At 37.3% G+C, this 12,945-nt stretch overlaps 1 protein-coding gene across 1 annotated transcript in view; it reads left to right on the forward strand.

Annotated features, from left to right (window-relative positions):
- Positions 1-11,145: 11,145 nt before the first annotated feature.
- DCN (decorin) overlaps positions 11,146-12,945 on the forward strand; it is a 40,195-nt gene continuing 38,395 nt past the window's right edge. Inside the window, exon 1 of the mRNA XM_050907688.1 lies at positions 11,146-11,449. The gene's annotated coding sequence lies outside the window, so the exon portion shown is untranslated. The remainder of the gene's footprint in view (positions 11,450-12,945) is intronic.

Here is a 12,945-nt window from a genome sequence, read left to right on the forward strand (position 1 = left end):
TGTATCAACTCTTCCTTCTTATTTCAGAATATGTAGTCACCTTTGTTTTTAGAGAAGCCGTTCTTTTTGATTTGTGAACTATTTTGTTGGATTCTGAAGTAGCAGAATTATCCACTGGATGTAGATCTGGTTTCATTACTCTAAATCAGGTAGTTAAAGACTCTGAGGGAAGGCCAGGCATTCAAATAATCCACCTCACAATTCTTTAAAATGTGATTATAATGCCACCAAGATGTAGAAATTCTTGGCAAGCTCAAGAATACTTTTCATAAAAAGTCAATGTCGTCATTCTTCCACAAAAGGGGAACCCAAGCTACAAGATGTGATGAAGTAATCTGAGATAATCTGGAATTTTCACATGGTAGGTGGTATGGTGCCTTGTATTGGATATGAAGGTGGAGGTTTGCTCTTTTTCATGTATTTTGAAGACATGTAATAGAAAATAACACAGTGACAAAGATTAGTCCAAAAAAGGGCTGTTCATCCAAAACCAGGTTTTCCTTTCAATCTGTTAAGGCTAAAAATAAGAAGAGGTTTAATCACTTTCAAGGAAAAGGTAACTAGACCAAGAGTCAATCCTTATGAAAATTCTTCACTGTCAATAAATACCTCCACAGAGACAAAACCACAAAACTTTCTAGTGTAGCAGACAAGGCACAGAGGATGATTTCTCCACTCTTGTAGGCTCTGGTGAAACTCACATAAAGTGTTAGGTATCCCATTTTAAGATTAAATTAAGAGAATCTGTGGGAGAATAAATGAATCATCAGAGGACTGGGAAAAAAAGTATAACAAGAGAAATGGTTAGAGGATCAGCAGTTGTTTAGAGAAGTCTTAGGAAGGAAATGATGACACTCTTCAAGTACGCAAAAGGTTGCTATGAAGAAGACTGTGATGAGTTGTCCCACAAGAAGTAGAATAAAGAGTAATTGGCTTAATTTGCAGCAGAGACTCATGTTTGATATTGGGAAAGCTTTAATAACCATCAGTAGAGCTGAGTAACAGGATCCAGTGCTGTTACTCCAGGGGAGTGGAGCCCTCCTGGGTCTGCCTCGGCACAGGGAACATAAACAGCCACAGGGGGATAATCAGCATCTCTGAGAGGTCCTTGATGTCGCCTCACAGCACATCCTACATCGCTTATTAGTGTGATTGTCATGCTGCACTTCGTCACAAGCTTGCAGTGGAATACTGCTGAGAAAATGTGTGCTGGAGCTTCTGCTTCACAGATGTAGCATGCAGTTTATATACTATAAAGTGCTGCTGGGTTATCAGCTCTAAAGCCTATCAGCATCAAAAGAGTGTTTGTAATACTTGTGTCTACAGTTTTTACAGACCTGGAACCCATGACACTCGTGTCAAAATAATTGTGTTAGCTTACCTTAGATAGAATATACTTTTTTTCTGGAAATTAATGAACACTGAAGGAAACTACTCCATTATGCTTGGCAACCCTGTAAACACTATGTCATATTTACTATGTAATATATAGGTGGTTAATGACTAATGTACATTTACTTAAAAGAGATGTGGGACTCCAGCTTACAGTCACTCTTATTGAAAAATCTTATTGAGTTAAATAGGAATAAAATAAATGTGCTTTTATAGAAATGACTCAAAACCCAAGAGAACCAAATAATGAATGAGATTCTTTCAACAGAATTTTTACATGGAACAGGATGTAGAACAGAGCTCTACAGTAAGAATACAATTTTCCGTTAAATTTCCATTTGATTGTGTTGGTTGTTTTAAAAATACTATACAAAACCAATTTTGTTTCCTGTTAAATACTTTTGGACTTTTTCATACACACAATTCAGACAATCAATCAGATTTCCTATCTGATGATTTGGGGTCTTTTTCTCTTCAAAGAGCTGGATGATTATAAAGACAAGCAAAAGGATATTCTGATAAAATAGTTTAATTCTTAAGCTTCTAAATAAAAATACATGTGCATATAAAGCCATTGCTCATGGTAATAGAGAGTACCCTTGTGTCCAGTTACTGCCTATATTGAGTACACTGTTCTCCAAAAGCAGAGACTGGAAGAATTAAGAAACTATGCACAGTTTTCTGTGCCTTATGTAATCATGAGTTGATGGGTCTTGGACTACCTCTTGGACTTCAGAAAAGCTAACACAGAAATCCAAAATTCAGTAAGCAGTAGATCTAAACCAAAATCAAGCTTTTACACTTAAGATAAGCCTGGGAAGTCTGGACAAAGGGCACACTGTAGGTCAGAGATTGGTAAAGCTGTTGCGTATGTCACGTCAGTCACTTCTGTTCACCAGCTTTATACAAACAAAATGAAACTAGGAAAAAAGAGGGTAAAGTACTCTGGATGTCTAGAAATGTCCTATCTAAGTAAGTCACATTTTGTACTAATTTTCTGTATAATTGCCAGCTGCCCTTATTCAAGAGTTTATAGTTATAGGAATCATAGGGTCATCACAATATTTTTTATAGTCCCACTTAGCACCCAGCACAAGGCTTATCTCTCCTCAGCATCAAACGGCAATTTCTTTTCCTTTAGAGTACAAAACGGCAAATCCCTAGGTGCACATCCCTTTCTAACTGGACAAGATGAAAATACACACTTAAACAATTGTTTTGGTGAAAAACAGGAATAAGTAAAAGGCAAAATTCACATTTTTTTCAGAACAGGCCAAGCAATTCTCAGACTGGTAAGGAAACTGATTCAAGCTACAATAAATATTGTACAAACTTTCATTATAAAGCAGTAATTTGACTCTGTTTTTCCTTGATGAATGATATCTGACATTATTTTTAAAAGCTTCAGACTTGAAATACAAGAACGTGAATTTTCATCTTCTACAGCCACTGATCTTTTATTATAAACAGAAGGTCATATTATGGTTTCATTTTTTAAAAATAAAATATCCTGAGGTATAATCTTATAAGAGAAGCCATAAAAAATTAATACTCTCAGACAGGCTGAACCTTTGTTCAAGACTCAAAGAATACTTTTAAAAACTACAAAAACCATTTTTCTGTCTCCAGCATATTTGGCAGTTACATTTCATATATTTTGTACTTTTTTAGTGCCACCAATTTTGTTCTCCTTTAATCTGAAACATACCGTAATAAATTATCAAGTCACTATTTGAAAAAGAAACTATATGAAGAAGCTGCTTGCTTTGGAAAATAGCACCAAACAGTCTCAATGCACACAAAATCTGAGAGGGTGTGGGGAGGCTTGCAGGAAAGGAGGGGGAATTTCAGTAGATGGTGGGAGCTCCATAACTCTGTACTAAATTCATATAAAATGGCTGGCCAGTAATGTTTGTGGAGAGGAGTCAGAACAGACTGAGAAATGAGGCTATGTAAAGTGGTGACAAGGGAAGAAATAGAGATCTACCCCCAGAGTGACGTGTTTTGTTGTCATTATAGTTGAATACTTGAGCTCATCAGACTGGTCAGGCCATTGAGCCTCTCAGCCTGGCAATGCCATCTCCTGCATGTCCTGGTAACGCTTATAATGAAGGGTATAAGAGATCCCAATGACTTCAGGTGACTTCAAATTCAGCGCTTCAAGGCCACGGAACAAAATAAAAACATATTAAAGTAATCTTAACCTTAAATAACCCTAACTTGCTCATGCAAGCCTGCTGTAATCCAAAAATCAGAGGTTTATTCTATTGGAGTTGGGGGAATGCAACATCTTTGGGACCCAGAAGGAGAAGTGAGGTTGCAAAACGGACTCTTTGTAGGTTTCCATCCTGGATGTGCACTTGACAAATAGATTATCATTATTAGATAGGCACTTCAGACTAAATAGCAGGTGTCCTTTAGTCTAAAACATAACCTAAATTATAGCCATAATTGGATAGGTGAAAAAAAAACCAATAAAGCCACAAAAGTAAGGCTTTTGTGAGGCCTGAAAGATTCTACAAAGTCCTCTAAATTATTAGAATTTTCTTGGATGTATTTTTAAAACCTGTTTTTCTCTCTTCTATCCTATAATTTGAAAAATAATGGTTTATTTTTGTGACTTAATCCCATTGCTTCTTTTGCCAAATGTTTCTCATTTTAAATTGACACAAAAATGGCATTGCAGGCCATGAATGGGTTACATACAGTGTAAACTCCTCCTCGGAGAGCTGAGTTTTCTATTTGTGACTGAAAGATAGGTAATTGCTCTTGTGGAGTTGATTCAAACAATTTTGAGGAGACACAGAGTGCAAGAACACAGTGGAAGACCTTTAACAACATGACAAATGAATGTTCCAACCTGTTCAAGTCTCAAGATCCAATTTGCAGTGGTTTTGGTTGTATAAATGAAGAACAGTCTCTGAACAGATTTTTGCTTGCAAGCATATGTGTGGCTTCTTCAGAGGCAAGCTTTCCATCTTGTTATAAAAAGCTGATACATTCATTTTGAAACATCCTATTTAATTTTTATATGTAAGGCAAAATAACTCCATCCTTAAATTTAGTTGGTAGATTGAAACTAGTTCAATATACTGAGATTTTCAAAAGTGATTAGTTGGTGTGGGTGCCTGGCTGTTTTCTGTGTCCATCCTCCAGTGCGTTATGCAATATCTGATTTTCAAAAACTGCTCTTTGAAAGTCTCTTTGAAAATCAGATCTCTTAGAGATATTTTGGAAATCTGTTAGTCACTTTTCCAAACTTTGACTTAGATCTCTAAGGGTTTGGGTTCCTGGTATATTATGTTAGATGAAGATGAGTCAAGAAATTCAGTGGCTAAGTTTTGAAATGGCATAAATCACAGGATGCTGCAATTTCAATAAGGTGGTATGATTTATGTCTCCTGGGGGTGTGTCACAGCATGCTCATAAATTCGTCTATTACATACGCAGATCTAAAAACAAACCCAACCAAAAAACCAGAAGTGAGACAAATAAATGCAAACCAAGAATATTCATAATCAAAGTGTAGTTTTGCTTTTATTAATTTCAAACACAATGGACATGCGTATTATCATCTAAATTAAAATGTAGCTGGTCTTTTTGGAACAGAAGGTTGCTCTAGGAACACAGTACAGAACAAAGAAGTAACTGAAAAACATGTTTGTAAAGAAGGAAATAAAACAATGAATAATATAGAAAAAGGATAGCCTTCATTTTTTCTGATTACCAATAGAGTAAATATTCCACTGTAATTCAATAGCTGAAGGAATTGCCATCATATTAAAAGTTTTTACATGTAGAATTAAACTCTTTTGTTTAGAAAACCTCACTATGTTTTATCTAGGTTGACTATGGAAAATTACTGTTGAGGAACATCTGTGCAATTACTTGGTCAGAGCAATCTTTTGAAGAACTTATTTATAAGAATAAAAGTAGAATATGCTTTAAATAGTAGTCAAAAGAAAGTCCATATCTGGTTAATGGCAAGTTAAAGTGAATGACTCTTCAAATGCTTAATGAAATGCAATGGATATTTTGAAGACTGTTCCCTGAACAATACTGTAACCTGGAAGTATTTAATGGCTGATGACCCTAATTCCAAGAGATCTTAGCAGTGGAAGAAATCTGATTCTATATTGATAGAAAAAGATTTTTTAAAATATTCAAGACTTTTTTTTTTTTTTTTTTAATTCTGAGCCATGATAGTGTGAAAATGAATTTAAAAGCTTCCTACTGCCCTTTTAATGAACTTCCATTTCATTGTTCTTGAAGAGGCTTGTTATTCTACTTTTCCATGTCTTCAAATCAGGTAAAATTTGAGTACAGTGTATAGTGTTCTCATGATCACTTCTCCATCCTGAATGCTAGATATCGTCTGTGCTATTTGGACTCTGCTCCCACATCATTATTTTTCTTCATTATGTTTTTAAATTGACTCGAATGCAGTGAGTTACTTCAAAGCTTCAAGAGTTATGAAAAGCACATCCTTTTCATTTGAACCCCACAGGGCACACCCTGTTTAGACAGGGCTGGTTCTCATGTATCTTATCACCATCCACCTTAAGATTCTCAACAGTTCCTCTCTATAGTGAGGTCACACAAGCCAAACAAAACTGGTAAGTTTTGTGATGTCATTGCTTATGTCTTTGAAGTCACCATTTTGTATGTTTAGCTGAAGTTAGAAATTATTTATTTCCTCAGCAGATTGCCAACATACAAAAACGAGCGTTTTAATACAGACACAGACACAAACCCTACTGCAATCATCCTTTTTTTCTATTCCACTCCTTTTTTCAGGACTTTCCTCAGTAATAGATTCACTAGCTCCCCCTGAAAAAGTTTATTCTCTGTGATGACTAAATTGGAAATCAAGGATGACCTGGCTACTCACATGTTTTTCATAATCTGGGAATAGGCTGTTCAGAGCTGCACAGGATGTGTCTCATTTTGAATGCTGGTTCATAACCCCTGACTAACAGAGGACATGCAAGGAGTATGGTTCCAACATTTGCATGAATTACTGTCATCCTTTTCTAGGGCATTGTGTAATCCAGCTGGGATGATGAGGCTTGTCCAGAGCATGATCTAAGGGCCATCAAAATGAGAATTAAGGTTTGGATTTTTCATCTGAACCTTGAAAACGGTTGGACTCCAACTCAAGATACTGCAAAATATGAAGAAAGGCCAAAATCTGATGAAACAGCTGCTGACTTGAAATTTCATCTCCTCTTACCTAAACTAATCCTCTCTCCTCTCCAGTCATCACTCCCTCTTTCATGGCCCACACTCCCAGAGTGACACTCTTTCCTGGGAAGGTCTTTTCCATAGGGAGTTGTAGCCTCCTGGTACCTTTGGTGAGGGGCATCTGCCAGCACACTCTTTCCTTTATGTAAGAGATATTCTGGAGGGCAGGAGGCTGCTGACACTCGCACAGAAGCCAGGCAGGAAAAAAATATAACACTATCACTGAAACACAGCAAATGGAGCACTTGAGTACTAATACAGAAGTATACCAGTGTGCTTGATAACAAATGTTTTCGCAAATGTTTTCTTCACCATTAATTAAAGGTGAAGAGGTAAAGTCAAAATGAGGTTCTGGGGTCTTTGGTCCACAATCACTTTTACTTTTCTCTCACTCTTTGTTTCTAGGATGGCTAGGAGCTGGGAAGACTCATACAAAGTCTAGTTTTACCTATTTGCTGCATTTTTGAGGGAGAGAGGTAACAGTGATCTCAAAATGTACGTCTACACTACAAAAGTGTGAGGAATAGTTAGGACAGGCTTCCTCCTCAAGGACAGAAGTTAAGTTCAGAGCATTTGAAATCATAGTGAGTAGTGAGGCTACACTGATATGTGGTTAGCTCCCACAGCTGCTGGATACACCTGGACAAAACGATTTGATTCAGGAGAGAATAGAAACACCAGCAGAAGGGAAAGCCAGTGTCAAGCATAGGAACAGATTGGCCTTTCCAAAGAAAAGAGACCAAAGTAAAGGACACGATCACACATCGGATACTTCAGCTGAGGACAATTTTAATTTGTTTCCTAGAGTGACCTGTAGATCCCACAGACTCCCTTCAGAAGAGAGCAGGGAGATGACTGTGAGGGGTACACAGTACATGCTCTTGCAGAGTGGGAAAGGGAGAGAAGGGAAGACAGACAGTGATGGAAGAGACTATTTCTCCAAAGAGAGGGCTCTTTTGAAGTCTGGTTGCATTTTGTTCCAACAGTTATACAAGAAGCGCTTTCACAGCCACAGAAAAATAATGCTACTGGTAGAACATTGGTCCTTTTAATCTGTAGAAATGTCAAGAAGTTCAGGACTATCATTTCTGAGGTCACAGAGCACTAAAGGAAACTTTGATACTCAGAATATCCAGAAATTACATTTCTGTCTCTTTAGCTACCTTGTCAGGCTGTGCCTGGGTCAATATTTACCTGGATCGATGTTTACTAAGCTTGGGTCAATATTTATTCGCATTTTTAGTAGAGGAACTCCATTGCTATGGTGAAGAACAGTTTACTACAGGTGATTGGAAGAAATTATTATGCATAGTGTAGAAAGGAGAGGAGAGACAGGCAGTAGTATATTAGAGAATGTGGAGGATGCCATGCTAGGGAGCTAGTAAAGCCCAGGCATGAGATATAAAGATAGAGGAGGTGGAGAGGGCCCCTGAGAGGCAGCCAAACAGGGGATCTGGTTTCATCCCTTCCTGATGGGGATTGGCGCTTACCTAGCTGGTTGATGAGGACTTTGAGGCAGATTTGCCTGCCCCTCTTCCTTACCACAACAACACTAACCAGTCTTTGATCATCAAAGCTGGGATCTATTAGAAGGCAGCCCAAGAAAAATGCCTTTTTCTGTAGTGGAAGCTTAGAATGAGGAAGAACCTGAATCTCTGGGCCACCATGTTCCTGCAGGACAGATCCTGTCCTCCTGCTTTGGTTTAATTCCAGTAACATTCTGGATTGCAATAAATGCTACCCTTTTTTCCCCAGGCTCCCTAAAAAAAAAAAAAAAAGCCTTTCTTTCCACCCCTGGGGGCAGATTATGTCGGCTCCCCGTTCTTCTGAAGAGTCTGCAACCTGTGCTGGCAGCGCTGGGCGCCTGCTGGACATGCCTCTCTCCCAGCCCAGCCCCGTGCTCCAGGAGCTCTTCCCCCAGGGTATGTTTGCTCCTTACAGGGCAGCTGCTCATCTCCTTCCTGCAGAGACTTCCACTGGACCCAGGCAGAGCAGTCAACAGCAGGCAAGCTTCCGGTCTTCTCTCCCACCACTGCCCTTTGAAAGGTCCACAAAACAAGCTGTGAGCAAATGAAGCAGATGCTATCCATCAAAATTTAATAAAAAGATTGTTATATAAATAACATTAACATGCAGTTGCCTGTAACTTTCTGGGAATCAGTATTTGGAGCAGCATGTAGCCCTAAAAGTTTGTTAAATTGGAGTAATAAAATCATATAGAAACCAAGGTTGTTCTAATTATGATTTTTTTATATTGACTAAGCTGTAGTCAAAGTAGGTCAGACTGGGAATGAGAGCTTATTGCTGCTAGGCCCTGTGTATGATCATGGGCCTTAAAATAACATAATGACTTAATATTGTTGTTGGGTTGGTTTTTTTTTAAAGTTTTTTATCTTCTGAGTGACATAGCAGGGGGCAAAGAGTGGGGTTAAAGGAATACTTGTATCAGAAAGGATCCCACATTCTCATAACAGCACACAAATTACTCAAAACAATTAATAGGGTACTGCACCCATATTCAGTGACGTAAGTCCTCTCCCATTCAGTTGCTCAGTCCTCCACATACACCACTTTACATTTCAGGAGGGCTTGGACACCTAACACATACCCCTTCTACCTCTGGGTATCGACAGGCAGCATAACTGTTTTCATAATCCCTAAAGGTGGTGACATCTTTTCCCCTCTGAGCTTCTTGGGATGGACTTTATCACAGAAAAAGTAGGACAATTCTCCCTCTATGTGCAGCAGTTCCTCTGCAGGTGGACTGGGAGCCCCCAGTGCACCTGGTAGGCACCCTGTGCTCCACCTGTTCCCACCTTGATCTTCATGTTTTTGTTTGACTCTCCCTAACGTCTAAGACAAAAAAGGAGAAGTGGCTGTCCATCCCCTCCTGTGCCTCCAAAGAGATGACTAAGCTATTAAATTATAACACCTTTCAACCCGATAACAGATATCAGAACAAATGTATTATGATTTTACTGGGAAAGGATATAAATGGGTTTTGTGAAGCAAACTGACAACAAGTTTACCCTGACCTGTTCCTCATCAAAATCTTGCTTTGAAATGTTTTTAAACACCAGATGCAGCTGGTGACCAAGGTTCAAATAACTGACATTACTAAGATGCAGCCAAGATTTCAGCAAGCCTCATGGCGACACTTCTGGACAAAGATAAGGCTTTGTTGTAAGCATGAAAGCTTGGAACACCACTAATCATATGTAGAAAAATGTCACAACAAAAATCGTTAGCAGTCTCGAATCCAGTGGAGAGGCAGAGGAAAAGTTCGCTCAAGGACTAGGGGTGAATAAATGATCCTTAAATTTTAGAGTGAACTATATAAAGAAGCTGTAATGTAAGATGTCTGATTACACCTTTGTGCTACACTAACCAAAACTAGCAGTCAATTATTCTACCATGTTTTCTTCCACCAAAGGAGAACAATTATAAGAGCTGTTTTAATGGCTCTTCTTGAAATTAAACAAAGAGAATAGCTAAAATTTCAAGAGTTTATTGTGTTTCTAAAAATTCAGGCTTCTTTTAAACGTAATTTCACATCTTACAGGCTTTGATTTCAGATTTGCACCTGGTCTTAGCCTAGGGGCAGAAATAAAAGGGTACAAGTCAAAACACAGAGACACAACCCTCCAGTATTTAGATAGGACAGCTAACAGCACAGGGAAGCTACACATGTTCACAATGTGTTTGGATTACTAAATAAATACTAATTATTGTATTTGCTCTCCTTTCAGTTTGCTAGACTTTTAAAATTGCGCAGGAATAGAGAAAATGCATTTTAGCTTCCATTGATATTTGCATCAAAACAGAAATTACTAAAAATAAAATATAAATCTGAACAATGAGTCAGGCACATTTTTCCTTTCATGCTTTAAAAAATCTCCACTGTCTCTTAAAAAAACCAAAAAAACAGAAAAACCCACCCCCAAAAAACAGTTAAAGCTAATTTCCCCTCTGCTTTGCTGTCCTGGTGAGAAAGCAGTAAAAAACCCCAAAGTTTATATAAAGCAGTTCTAACCACAAATGTTAGAATCGTTCTACTAATGAAAACATGATTTTCATATATATCAAAAACATGCTGTAGTTTGAAGAAATACATAAAAACTCTATTATTAGACAGGATAATAGTATATTACACTATATACTACTTGGTTTGACAATGATTATAGCATAGGCAAAGGCAGGTTGATATCTGTTTAAATAGTTTTACCTAAAGCTACCCCTTTTTTCTGATATTAATCTTCACTTCAACTAACTCTAAGATTAGTTTTATATCATTTCCTTGAATTACAAATACTATAAACAAGAGGAACAGCCAAACATTTTTCTCAGTAATGAGTCAGAAAAAAAAACATAGTTAAAACCAACAAAACTTTCCTAAATATATGTTGTAAGGACATAAATAAAATAAGATGAATTACAGCTAAGCATCTGTCTTATAGTGTACAAGTAGTTTGGGATTCTAAACAGATGAAAAAGAAATAAAGCAAATGAAAAAGAAAAAGGAGGAAAAGAAAGCAAAAGAGCTGATAAAGTTTCTGGCTACAATACAGGAGACATATCATTACCATATGATCTAATGTGGGTGTCAGCCTGGATTGTGTTCATTGAGAGAAACCTTATTTTTTAACTGTGCTATGGAATAGAAGCAGGAGGGTTTTCCACCAAGTGACAGTCACTGAGCTGAATTTACCCCCTCCTCCTTTCCACACCTGCAAAGCCTTTTGCCTGGGTTGAATATTTAGTTTAATTACATCTCAGCTTTGAGAGCTCCTGTTGCAAATCCCTGGATTAAAAGGTACGGTTTTCAGTAATTCTCCTGAACTATGCTGCACTAATAAAACTTCAGGCAAGTCTACGGCAAGAACTAGTTGAATTTTAAGAGAAGCAAGGAAAAAATCCTACTAAATGTTTAGCAATGTTAAGTTTTGTATCCAGCACTTTTGTTTCTTGGGAACATGAGAATGCGTTCTCAAGGACTGTGCAGATTTCCTACTGTTTATTTGACTGTTCTGTCTCTTGTTTTGATTTGTATAAGCACTGCTATAGTCCTTTCTTTTTCCTTACTGTAAACTTTTGCAGCAGTATATTCTCTGTTTGCAATCCAGTGTTTAGAATCGGTGATGTAGTGAGTGTAAAAAATGTGTGAGTTCTTACATTTCTGTTTTAAACTGCACTCTGTGATTTCTTTTTCATTTGGATTTCTTCATGTATATTCCAAACATTAATGAATATAATTTCAATTTCAGAGAAAAAAAGACGTAGTAGTTAGTTAAAAGGGCTCAGTGTATGCCTTTGTAATGTTAGAAAGTGCTATGTTACAGTGTACAAACAAGGGACTCACATTTAAAGAAGGTTCCTATGAATGAAATAGTAGAAGAGAAAATTCCTGGAGTTGAAACCCCTGTTAACAGAGTTTTAATCTCTTTAAAACTTCCAACTCCTATGTTTGCACATCTAGACTTTATTACACAAAATGGGTAAAACATATAATGTAGGGGATTTTTTTTGAAACTGCAGATACTGTTTAACTTGTCTTTTGTGGCATTTTGAGAGATTTCTGACAGTAGGTGAACTAATATTTAAAACTTAATATTAAGGTAAACTGACAAGAAGACCACCAATACAGTGGTGACGTGAACTGATGAAGCATATTTCCAGTGGTATTTTAAACTGAAATGTGGCCAAGTCTATGGTATAGTTTCCTCTGTTTCTGGAAAAGTCTTCCTCATTGTAAACACATAATTAAAGCAAATTTAAACAGTTATGTCCTGCAGACATAAATATTGTGTCACAGACATTTAAGAATTCAGACTTTTCCCCCCTCTATTTTTTTTTTGTATGTAAGTGAATTGTAAACATTTCTTACTAGTACAGTTTTGTATATATCTTTTTCTCTGTTTATGTTCATTTACACATGCAAACAATAGGAACAGATACGTGTGCCTGCAGTACGAATATGTATACGAATAAAGATATGCAGACACATACCTATTCCTATTTCCTGATTAATATGTGGCTTGTGTCTGCTATTTTCTCTGCTGTGTCCTCAGATTAGATCCTTGATATCCTTTGTTGTCCTACAGTTTTTCTCTATACACAGCTCTTACTGATTTTATTATAGTTTTGACAAAACAGGGACCAAAGGAAAAGGCCTACTACAGGGTTTAACTGAGATAAGTGAAGTCATCAATATTAATGTGAATAAGAAGTAAAGTGTGAAGACACTTCCAAAGTGCCTTTGCATTATTTTGGGGTTTTTTTGAGGGGTAGTAATTTAACTCCAGGATAAGA

Source organism: Gymnogyps californianus, chromosome 1, assembly GCF_018139145.2.
Source record: "Gymnogyps californianus isolate 813 chromosome 1, ASM1813914v2, whole genome shotgun sequence".
NCBI lineage: Eukaryota > Metazoa > Chordata > Aves > Accipitriformes > Cathartidae > Gymnogyps > Gymnogyps californianus.